The 12,717-nt window shown below is 47.3% G+C and overlaps 1 long non-coding RNA gene across 1 annotated transcript in view; it reads left to right on the top strand.

The window, feature by feature from the left end:
• The window catches only part of LOC142665230 (uncharacterized), an 81,571-nt gene that overhangs the window by 31,823 nt on the left and 37,031 nt on the right, over window positions 1-12,717 (top strand). Inside the window, exons 2-3 of the long non-coding RNA XR_012851447.1 lie at window positions 6,229-6,302; window positions 10,976-11,049. This is a non-coding gene — a long non-coding RNA (uncharacterized LOC142665230). The remainder of the gene's footprint in view (window positions 1-6,228; window positions 6,303-10,975; window positions 11,050-12,717) is intronic.

Genomic DNA, 12,717 nt, shown 5'->3' with positions numbered 1-12,717 from the left:
CCCACTCCCGTCCCCTGAAGCGGACACGACAGCCAGTAGTGGATTAAGTTTTACCGACCCGTCGTCTGGATCTATGTGTGAAAATCGGCCGGCGACTCTCTCAGATATCCGCCAACTTGTTCAATTGTTGCCTACTAGGGCTGATATGACTTCATTTGCCAGACAGATTGTTGAAGAATGCAAGATGGAGTTTACACAGTTTCGTGCTGAACTTTCCTCACTTTCTACGAGGGTGGACACTCTTACGCAGGACAGGGTTGCTGATAATGCCGCTATTGCAGATATCCAATCCACTATCCAGCAGCACGCAGCTCAGTTGTTCACTTTGCAGCAGCACCTTGATGATATTGAAAACCGCAATAGGAGGAACAACCTACGTGTTCGAGGATTGCCCGAATCTGTTCCTGCGTCTGATCTGTTTTCGACTCTCTCCACCATCTTCAATACTTTACTGGGCCGTCCGCCGAATACCCATATAGAGATCGACCGGGCGCATAGAGCTCTCCGCCCTGTAAGTGTTGATGATCCTCGGCCGAGGGATGTCATCTGCCGAATCCATTTCTACGCAATCAAGGACTCTATCCTCCAAAAAATCCGACGGCAGCCCATCATTCTCCACCAAGGCACGCAGTTACGTATTTTGCCGGATTTGTCTCGACATACGCTGGCGCAAAGAGCTGCTCTCAAACCCCTGCTGGAGGTGCTTCGGAATCGGGACATCATCTACAGGTGGGGCTTCCCGTTTGCCCTGATGGTCCGACAGGAGGGCCGTACCTACACTGTGCGATCCCCGGCCGACCTGCCTGGTTTCTTGCGGGACTTGAACCTTCCTCATGTTGCACTACCGGAGTGGCCCTCGTTGTTATCCTCTGCTGGTGGGGGATCGCGGGGGAGACGCCCGTTCTCTGGGCCCCTGGCTGTGGTGGAGGGTCGCCCTCCGCGTGGGCCTCGCAGGCGATCTTGGCGCCGACAAGAACGGGATCCTACTCCACCCATGGAATCCGCCCGGTCGGCGTGATGACCCGGACTGCCGCTCCTGGAATTCCTCCTTTTACGTACTTGCGGTCTGATTACAAGATTACTTGCTGCTCTTGTATTTCCTTCAGATGCCTTCCAATGTCTTCCTCTCTCGTTATTTAAAATGTGTAAATGATGTTAAGCTGTTAATACTTATATTATTGTACGCTAAGGAGTGCGGATAACTCTTATGCGTAGTTGTCACCTTCCCCCTGTAGGTTTTGGACCGAATTTTTGGTCCTTCGTAATTGTGCGCTTAGCTTGTGCGGCAGTGGTTTTCGTACTGCCTTTTTGGTTTGATTTTATGTCTGTGTTTTTTTCTAATGCTATGTTCTTTACTCCTAGCTTGTTTCCCTCCTCTGCTTCCCTCCTGGCGATCCTGGACTCCGAGCCTTTGTGTGCTACCCGGCATACCTCAGCGAGCCGTTTAGTCTGCATCCATGGCTGACCTTACTATTGCCTCCTTCAACGTGAAGGGGCTGAATGTTCCTGAAAAGCGGGCGCAAATCTTACACCATCTACACAAGCGTAAGGTACACATCGCATGCTTCCAGGAAACACATTTTAAGGAGGGACATACCCCTACTATCAAGCACAAACATTACACTACGTGGCATTTCAGTAATAATCCCCTTTCCAGATCGTGTGGAGTTGCCATAGCCCTCCACAAGTCTCTCCCCCATCAGGTTGTCAATCTTGTTGCGGATCCCGATGCGAGATACCTCATCTTAGTGCTTAATATTGGTGGGAGGGAATTCACGGTGATTAACGCTTATGCTCCTAACCAGGGTCAGGTGCCCTTCATTCTTCATCTTATAGAAACCGCCCTTCCGGTGGTCCGGGGGACTGTGGTGCTGTGTGGAGACTTTAATCTTACTCTGGATCCGACGGTGGATAATTCTACTGGTCGCTCTAGTGTTGCATATGGTGCTATTAGGCGGGCGAAACGAGCTCTCCTACAACTGCAACTGTGTGATGCATGGCGTATTCAACATCCCACGGATAAGGATTATAGTTTTTACTCCCATCCGCATGGCACCTACAGTCGCTTGGATTACATTTTCCTTCAGCAACATGCCCTCCCCTGGGTAGCCTCTACGTCCATTGGCAGTATCCTGTGGTCTGACCATGCCCCGGTATATTGTACCTTACATCTCCCCTTCATTACTAAAGGCCCCTGGACTTGGAGACTGAATGAGTCCCTGCTCCTGGATGGGGTGTGCCAGGCTGATTTGCTTCAAACGGTGGAACATTTCACACTTGATCATGCCCAGGATGACACGTCCCCATTGGTTCGGTGGGAAGCCCTTAAATGCGTTCTCAGGGGAGTCCTCATAAAACACGGGGCGCGGCTTAAAAGAGAAAGGGCCCACTCCCTTAAAGTTGCTCTCCAAAAAATTAGCGCTCTTGAACTGGCTCACAAACGTGCGCTGTCTCTTCCGATTTTAAGGGAGTTACAGGTTGCCCGACAGGACGCTAGACGGCTGTTGGACTCTGCCCAGCAGCGCGCTCTCCAAGTCTGTCGCAGTAAATTCTACGAGTTTGGCAATAAGAGCGGACGTATGTTGGCCAGAGCTTTAAAAAATAGAATCGCCCAGTCACACATCCCAAATACTAAGGCTCCTTCTGGCCAAGTTGTCCACACGACCCCAGAGATAGCGGAGTGCTTCCATAGTTTTTTCTCTGATCTTTACAACCTTGACCCTCCCACCTCCGCCCCCTCCCATCCGCCGGACCGGGACTCTTTTCCATCTCCCTTCACACAGTTGTCGGGGGAGATAGCTGAGGAACTTGATATGGATTTCACTTCCTCGGAGCTCCTCATGGTTATAACCGAGCTTCCTGGGGGAAAGAGTCCTGGCCCGGATGGCTACACTGCCAAGTTTTACAAGGTGTTGGCGGACCGGTTGCTACCGCTGTTGTTGTTAGCTTTTAACTCTATTTCCCCGGAGGTCCTGTTTCCTTCTAGCTCCACCTTGGCTCATGTCGTGGTTATCCCTAAGCCGGGTAAGGACCCTCAACTATGTTCCAGTTATCGTCCCATCTCCTTGCTCAATGTAGACCTAAAAATTTACGCTAAAATGCTCGCCAATAGATTGAATAAATACCTGCCTGACCTAATCCACCCGGACCAGGTGGGGTTTGTGCCTGGTCGGGAGGCCCGTGACAACACCCTTAAAACTTTCGATATCATTCACCACGCCCAGACTAACCGAATCCCGCTCATGATCCTGTCCCTAGATGCTGAAAAGGCGTTTGACAGAATATCGTGGCCTGCCCTTTACCAAACCCTTCGGCATGTGGGAATAGGACCCTCTCTTTTGGGAAAAATTATGGCATTGTATCGCACGCCTTCGGCCCAAATTAAAATAAATGGCTCCCTCTCGGCACCTTTCCCTATTTACAATGGCACACGACAGGGCTGTCCCCTATCCCCCCTGTTGTATGTCCTGGTTATGGAACACCTCATGGCCTCCATTCGGAGCAACACGGATATTAAGGGTATTAATATTGGAGGGAAGGAATACAAGTGCTCAGCATTTGCTGATGACCTATTGGTCTATCTAACAGACCCTCATGTCTCTCTTCCTTCATTGATGTCCGAGTTGTCTCGTTTTGGAACATGGTCTAATTTCAAAATCAATTTCTCCAAGTCTGAGGCGTTAAATGTTTCTCTCCCAGGCCCGTTAGTATCGCTTCTCCAAAGTAATTTCCCCTTTTCATGGCCCTCCAGAGGTATTACATATTTGGGTGCCCGTATAAGTGGGGATCTTACACAATTGTTTACAAATAATTTTATCCCCCTACTGGCCAAATTTCGCACTGATCTTAATTCCTGGCATAAGACTGAGTTTTCCTGGTTTGGTCGTATCAATATTATTAAGATGTCTCTCCTCCCCCGCTTACTTTATCTCCTGCAGACGATCCCCATCTCTATCCCATCCTCTTATTGGTTGCGGCTTCAGCGATGCTTCGGCTCCTTCATTTGGCCAACTGGTCATCCACGTTTGAGCCGGGCTCTGCTGACTCGTTCCAGGGGTACAGGTGGGGTTGGTCTGCCGGACTGTCGGCTCTACTATCTGGCGGCAACTCACGCACGGGTTTTAGATTTTTTTCATAACCGTGAATCAAAATTGTGGGTCCGTTTGGCTCAACAACTATGTCCCAGTACCCTATCATCCCAGCCGTGGATCCTGCCCGGGAATAGACCGACTCAAGCCTCCTTTGTTGTTTATCATACCCTCATGGCGTTGAGGTCCTTAGGGCCCGGAAGTACGCTTATAGACCCTCTGGGTCCTTTAACTCCTATCACAGATAATCCAGACTTTCCTGCTGGTAAAGCTGGTCGCTCCTTCCTAGGCAGGTCGTCCACCGACCCCATGTATTTTGCTCAGGTCATCTCCGCTTCCTCTCTTCTCCCTCTAACCTCCATCTATCCCGATGCCGTGCCCCTCACTCGCCATATATATGAATATGCCCAGTTAAAACATTTTTATGGAACAGTTAACCGACGCGCACATCTTCACAGGGTGTTGACGGACTTTGAGCGCCTATGTGTCTCCTCCCAGCCCCCTACCCATACCATATCCACAATATATAAATTGCTCCTTTCACAGCGTTCTCAACAACTGCCCTCCTTCTGTGGGGCCTGGGAGAGAGAATTACATACTACATTTACTGACGCACAATGGAAGAGGTGTTTCTCCCTCTCACAAAAAGCCTCTATAGCCATTAGGGCCCAGGAAACTAGCTACAAAATTGTATCTAGATGGTATAGGGTCCCGGCTGCGCTTCACAAATGGTATCCATCTGTGCCTGACAAATGTTGGCGCTGTGGTGCTGCGGGAGGATCCATGTCACATGTCTGGTGGAGTTGTCCCTTGTTGAGGAGTTTTTGGGATGCGGTACTTAAATTGATATTGGAGGTTACTGGAGTATGTGTCCCCAACTCCCCGGAAGCAGCTCTTTTATTCATGTTCCCGATGCCAATACACGTTTATAAAAGCTCCCTAACTAGACATCTTCTTCAGGCGGCAAAATCAGTGATCCCGCGCAGGTGGAAAACGGCCATACCCCCAACATTAGATGAGTGGTTTCGGGAAGTTGCCTTGATACAGCGAATGGAACACTTGGTGGCTCACTCCCCGGCGGCTGTGGTAAAATACACGTCTACATGGTCTCCCTGGATAGTCTTTCTTTCTTCTCCTTCCTATCTCACGGCTGTCACCTGAGTCGGCTTATACCCCTGTGAAATGTACTATGGCTTTTGCTCGCAGCTGATTTTCATTCATAAAACGCCGGAACTGGAGTCCAGGATCCCCTTGTCCTCTCCCCTCCCTCCCTCCTATCCCTCCCTCTCTTGGGGCCTTTCTCTATACTTTCTCTTCCCCTGTCTAGGGTAATGTGCCTCTTCTTCTCTGTTTGAATTAAGTGGTCTAGTTGTACCTCCTGTTATGCCTCTAGGATTACTCATGCTACTGTTGTACACCGACCATTTTTTTGCATGTTGAGATGTGATGCACATTAGTGATTTTCCCTTTGGTGTTTTGTTTGTTTTTGCTTTGGCACTGACCTTGTTTGTTTTTTACTTAAGGTGTGGAGGTCTCCCCTCCACTATGTTTTGTAACTTTTGTGTTCTGAAACTCAATAAAAATTTTGAATAAGAAAAAAAAAAAAAAACTGCACCACAATTCGGTGCGGTTTTTCACAGTTTGGTGCACATCCGTAGCCCTCCGCAATTTTGCACGCGCCCATAGACTTCTATGGGTGAGTCTGTGCCGCAATTGTGGACAGAAAGAGGACATGTTCTATATTTTGCAGATCATTTATACGGCCTAGACAGACATCCGTATAAATACGGAAATGTGTCCAGGGCCTATAAAAATGAATGGGTCCGCGGATAGAAACTACAGTCATGTGCATGGGGACTCATTTAGGGGTTGTGCTCAGAGACGAATATATGCTACTTATGGCTTCTTGTGGCTTCTAGTCAGGATGGGGTCGTCTGTGCATCCTCTTGCATGGTAGGACTTGAGGTGGGATGTCTAGTTTGGCTCCTCAGAAGATATCACAGAAAGGGTTTACTTGCCTCTTAAAAATACATTTTGTTTTATCAGAAACTAGGCAGACTAACATCTCTTTACTGGTCCAGTACATCTATAGCATATACCAGGAATGTATTATCACACCTCTTTCTTGTTTTTTTTCTAGGTGTCTATTTGAAAGTGAAGAGAAGCAAGATATGGAATCCTCCAGTCAGCGGCAATAGAGGAATCAGAGGACTGGTAATTAATATTATTATTAATTATTGACAATTATCAGGCTAGTTTCTAGCTCTGGACTTTCAGAGGTGTGGTAATACCTTCTCGATATAAAAGGATATATGTCTAGTAGTACATATATTGGCTTTAGATATTTAAGGGCATTGAAAATTAATTTGTGTTTTTCACATTTGACATTCCATAATACACATTCATCACTATCTCTATTTCTCCAGTGGGAAATTTTGGCTGTCATGTTGTCATAAGGACTTTGTGTCTTTCATGGGGGCACTGTGTCTGGGATTAGAGACAGTGTAGAGTGTTATGAAGTTATTGTGAATGGCATGGAGAGGATTGAGGTAATTTTGGGCATTTGTGAGTGGTAAAAAGGGTTTTGAGTGCATTGTAGTCAATGTTCCCTCTAAGTCTTGGGAGCTCCTGAGCGGGACAGTTAGGGAGCAGGGCGAGTCTCCATCAATGGTGGGCGATCTGATGATCATAAGTAATACCCCCAGTAAACGCTAATATAGCGACTAAATAAGAGAATAAGAAAACTTATGTTAAATTAGTTTTATTAACTTTTTTAAATACTATAATATTACAAGTCCAGCAGAAAAATAGATCGCTATAAACATCAATTTAAGGCATCAATGAAAGAATCCCTCATTACACCACTGCCCCTATAGATAGCGCCACACATACCACTGTAGATAGCACCACACAGACCGCCCCATATATAGCGACACACAGACCCTGCTGTAGATAGCATCACACAGACCCCCTGTAGATAGCGCCACACAGACCACCCTGTAGATAGCGCCACACAGACCCCCCCAAGTAGATAGGGCCACACAGACCCCCCCGCCCAGTAGGTAGCACCACACAGACCCCCCTGTAGATAGCGCCACACAGACCCCCCAGGTGGATAGCGCCACACAGACCCCCCTGTAGATAGTGCCACCCAACCCCAATGTAGATACTACCCCATGTTGATACTGTATATACTGCATTCAAGAGGAAAAGATCAGCACTCCTTGTGGAATTTGGAAAATAAATCTTCTTTATTTATTTAGATAGCCAGAGGAAAGGCTGAACAGCTTAAAGTGGACACAATACATAAAACGTTCGTCCTCTCTTTTCCACAAGGAGTGCTGATCTTCTCCTCTTGAATGCTGTTCCTATAGTGTGGAGATCTCTGTCTTCTTCGTGCACCTGGAAGGATGAGCTGACATTTCTATTCATTTATTGATACTGTATATACTGCCACACAGCCCCCCTTGTATGTACTGCCATACAGAGCCCCTTGAATATACTGCTACACAGAGCCCCTTGTATATACTGCCACACAGAGCCCCTTGTATATACTGCCACTCAACCCCTCTTGTATATATTGCCACACAGACCCCCATATATACTGCCACACAGACCCCTTTTATATACTGCCACACAGGCCCCCCTTATATATACTGCCACACATCCCCCTTGCATATACTGCCACACAGCCCCCCTTGTATATACTGCCACACAGACCCCCTTGTATATACTGCCACGCAGAGCCCCGTATATACTGCCACACAGACCCCCGTATATACTGACACACAGCCCCCCTTGTATATACTGCCACACACAGCCCCCCCTTGTAGATAGCCACACATTGCCCCCCTTGTAGATAGCCACACACAGCCCCCCTTTTAAATAGTCACACACAGCCCCCCTTGTAGATAGCCACACAGCCCCCCTTGTAGATAGCCACACACAGCCCCCCTTGTAGATAGCCACACACAGCCCCCCATGTAGATAGCCACACACAGCCTTAATTGTAGATAGCTACACACTGACCCCCTTCTAGATAGCGCCCCCCCATTCCCTTGTAAAAAGCGCCGCACAGCCTCCCCCCTTCCCTTGTACTTAGTGCAAACAGAGCGGAGGGCGGTAGCCCACCGCTACAACTCTCTGCTCTACCTGAGACGACTCACCGTCAGGAGGAGGAGGAGAAAGTGGTCATGCGGTGAAGATCGGATAACTTTTGTCTGGGGTCGGTGACGGCGCAGGACTGGACCAGTTCAGTCACCTGACCTCATGTCAGGTGACTGGATTGGTCCACTCCCGGCACCAACCTCACTTGTCAGCGGACGACCTGCATGCCATCTCTGATACTCTGGGCTATCTCCTCCCTCTCTCACCTTCCGGGAGTTGTCACTGGGTGGTCGCTCCGTGAAGGTGAGTGAGGGAGGAGATTGAGAAACTTCTGCCAGCCGCACTGACAGTGCGTAGGCTTTAAAGTTCAGTGAGCGGGGGGGGCCGTGGAAGATGCGCGGCCGTGCAGCCGCGCACCTTATAGGGAGCACTGAATGTAGTTGTCATTGGGGCATTATGACTGTTGTAGGGGAACAGCGGCTGCCATGGGGGTATAGTATTAGGCTGCATAAAGGGCATTGATGCATGGATAAAGTACGTTATGGTCCCATGAAATAAACGGTTGATTTTATTGGGACTTTTTTTTAACTGTCACAGGGCATTGTAGTTATCATTGGGGCGTGGAGGACATTGTGTCATGGTTGTATTGCTGTTGGTCTAGTGGGCAATCAAGGCACTGTGGCTGGCATATAGGGCAATGTGGGTGGGCGAGAGACTGGACATTGTAGCTGTCATGGGGGCATTTTATCTGGTTTATAGAATATTGGTGATTTTATGGTAGGATTGTGTCTGTTACGTGGTCATTGGGGCTTTGTGGTTGATTGGCATGGATAAAATTGAGGGCATTTTGATTGTGATTAGGGACATAGCGGGTGTCATGAGGGCATTGTGACTGGCATGGGGGATTTGTGTCCGTCATGGGCGGTTAGCAAAATGAGATGTGAGGGCATTGTGACTTTCATAGGGGCATAGGGGCCCACAAAGGGACATTGACGGATTGTGGTTGCCCTTTTGGCATTCGGTCTAACATAACTGGGCATTGATGGCAATGTTTCATGGATAAAGTACATTGCGGCACCATGAGGGAGATTGTTGATTTCATGGAGGCATTGTGGTTGACAAATTGGTAATTGAGGGCATTGCGGCATGCATGAAGGGCATTGTGGCTGTCATAGTGGCATTGTGACTGTTATAAAGGACATTGTGGGTTTCATGAGGGCATAGTAACTCTTACAGGAACTGTGTTGCTGGCATGAAACATTGTGGCTGCCTTTCTGGCATTGGGGGCATTGTCGTTCTCATGGGTGCATTGTGGCTTACATGGGAGCTTTGTAGCTGTCATAAGGGGGCATTGTGGCTTACATGGAGGACATTTTAGTGGTTATTGCAGCTGGGAAAAGGGATATTGTCGGCATTGTTGTTGGGATAAAGTACCCTGTGGCTGGCATGGGGTCATTGTGTCTGGCATGGTGGTCATTGACCGCATGGTGGCTGTCATGGCGGCATTTTGGCAAAGATAATGGACATTGCGTCTTCATTGTGGCTGTCATGGGGGTATAGTGACTTACAAGGAGGCAATGTAGGTAACATGGGGCATAGTGGCTCTAATAAGAACCGTGTGGCTGTCATGGGGGATTTGTAGATGGGATAAGGTACATCTTGGGTGTTATGAGGGCATTGTGGCTTTTACTGGAGTATTGTGGCTGGTATGGATGGCACTATGGTTGTCTGTTGAGAATTTTGGTTGGCTGATCAGGTATTGAGGGTATTCTGACTGGCATTGATGGCATTGTGTTTGTCATGGGGCAATGTGATTGGCACGGAGGACTTAGGGAAGAAGAAAAATTGATTTTACTCAATGGGTTTTTGTTCCAGGAGGCACAAGTTAAGTGAGAAATGGTTAATTAAACAGTTGGGTAAAAGTATGTTTTTAGTCTTTTATGGGGGTGTTAAATGTTGATAAAATTCCTATAGAAAGTATTATCATTAAGTACAGTAGGTGTGATAGATATAATTCATAAGGTTTTGAGAATAAAATTATTTTGAGTTGGATTTCCCTGGTCAGATGTGGTTTGGTTTGGTTGAGCTGTTCCTGATTTAGAAATTCTGATGTCTGATACCAATGACATTGCCAAGCCAAGTATATTTTGTTGGGCAATATGTTACACAATATTTCTGGTTATCATTGGTGTTCATAAAATTCTTCCCTGAAATAAGGTTCATTTTTGTGGTGCTTGTGTGGGCAGGGTTTCAATTATTTTGCTATAGTTGATGTATCCTTTTCTTTGCCTCTCTAGTGATTTAGCCAGAGGTTACAAGTCAGTGTCCGGCTATTTTCACTACTAGCGATATCAATTTGTGTCCTAACTTGGCGCATATGATTTTTCTATTGAATGTGTAATATTTTTCCTGATAGATGATATTCGCATTACTTTGTGTTCTCTAGGGGACATTTAGGCCCATGTTATACATGAGTTGTAAATGGTCCAATGAATAGATGGTAGAATGGTTTGCTGTTCTATACAGATGTGGAGGTGAGTGCTATTTGTGGCTTCTAGTCAGGATGGGGTTGTCGGTGCATCCTCTTGGATAGGAAGGCTTGAGGTGGGATCTCTAGTTTGGCTCCTCAGAAGGTATCCCAGAAACGGTTCAATTGCCCCTTTAAAAATTACTTTCGTTCTATAAGAGACGAGGCACACTAACCTGTCTTTACTGATCCAATACATCTATAGAATTTACCAGGAACATATTATCACACCTCTTTCCTTTTTTTTTTCTAGGTGTCTATTTGAAAGTGACGAGCAGCAAGATATGGAATCCCCCAGTCAGCGGCAATAGAGAAATCAGAGGACTGGTAATTAATATTATTAATTACTGCTAATTATCAGGCTCGCTTCTAGCTCTGGAGTTTCAGAGGTGTGGTACTACCTTCCTGGTATATAAAGATTTATGTCTAGTAGTACATATATTAGCTATAGATATTTAATGAGGCTCTGTCACCAGATTATAAGTGCCCTATCTCCTATATAATCTGATCGGCGCTGTAATGTAGATAACAACAGTGGAGCAAGTTATGAAGAATTTTAGATTTATGCTAATTAGTTTCTTAATAGACAACTGGGCGTTTTTTTACTGTTTACCAACTGGGCGTTCTAAAGAGAAGTGTATGACGCTGATCAATGAGCGTCATACACGTCTTATCGTTCCAGCTCAGCTGGTTTCACTGCACACACAGCGGGATCTCGCTGTGAATGACAGCACAGCATGATAACGCGAGATCACGCTGTGCTGTCACTTACTCACACATACAGAAGTGTCTTGAGAGTAAATAGACATTGCCTCCAGCCAAGATGCAATGTCTATTCACACTCCCGATACTTCGGCAAAGTTTTTGTGGGACTTACTCACACAGCACAGTGTGATCTCGCGAGATCACTTGTGCTGTGATTTAAGTCCCACAGAAACGTTACCGAAGTGTCGGGAGTGTGAACAGACATTGGATACTGGCTGGAGGCAATGTCTATTCACTCTCAAGACACTTCGGTAAATTTAATGTGTGAGTATGAGACAGCACAGCGTGATCTAGGCTGTGCTGTCATTCACAGCGAGATGCTGCTGACAAAAATGTGAGGGCCGATGCCTTGTCCAGGTCGTTCGAGACTGAGGACGCCATGGAGTCTCTGCAAAACAGCATCCATCCTGCATTGTCTATGTCAACCCCTTGCAAGTTAGAGACATTCCTCCGGGGTAGAACTTTTGTATGCCTAGCGTACAGAAGAAGAATTCTTCGCTGGGGACACAGTTCCAAACTGGCAGGTCAAACCCGAGACTTGATTGCCTGCCATTTTTGGTGGCCCACGCTGCCCAAAGACATCATGGACTTTGTCTCGTCCTGCACGGTGTGCACGGCTAGCAAGGTTGCTCACTCCAAGCCTGCAGGCCTGCTCCAGCCGCTGCTGGTGCCCAATGCCTCCTGTCAGCATATAGCAATGGACTTTGTCACAGATCTGCCTCCCTCTGCTGGATGCAGTACGGTTTGGGTGGTGGTGGACCAATTTTAAAAAATGGCTCATTTTGTTCTGCTAACTGGCCTACCTTCATCTTCTCGACTGGCCAACCTCTTCAGCCAACACATCTTCCGCCTGCATGGCTTACCTCTGCATATTGTGTCTGATCGGAGGGTTCAGTTTACCTCAAAGTTCTGGAGAGCCCTCTGTAAACTCCTTCATGTGAAGTTGGACTTTTCCTCTGCCTACCATCCCCAGTCCTATGGTCAAGTCGAGAGGATCAATCAAATCATGGAGATCTATCTACGACACTTCATCTCCAGGCAGCATGATGACTGGGTGCAACTTCTTTCTTGGGCCGAGTTCTCCTATAACAACCACACAAGTGAGCCCACTGCTGCCACTCCATTCTTCATTGTTTACGGCCAACACCCACAAATTCCTCTCCCGGTGCCAGCTAAGTCCCAGGTGCCCGCAGCTGACTATGCATTCAGGGACTACCTGCAGATCTGGCA

The sequence above is a fragment of the Rhinoderma darwinii genome, chromosome 12 (genome assembly GCF_050947455.1).
Source record: "Rhinoderma darwinii isolate aRhiDar2 chromosome 12, aRhiDar2.hap1, whole genome shotgun sequence".
Taxonomy (NCBI): domain Eukaryota; kingdom Metazoa; phylum Chordata; class Amphibia; order Anura; family Rhinodermatidae; genus Rhinoderma; species Rhinoderma darwinii.
Note: the sequence above shows the minus strand (reverse complement) of the source record. Positions and strands in the feature narration are given on the sequence as shown.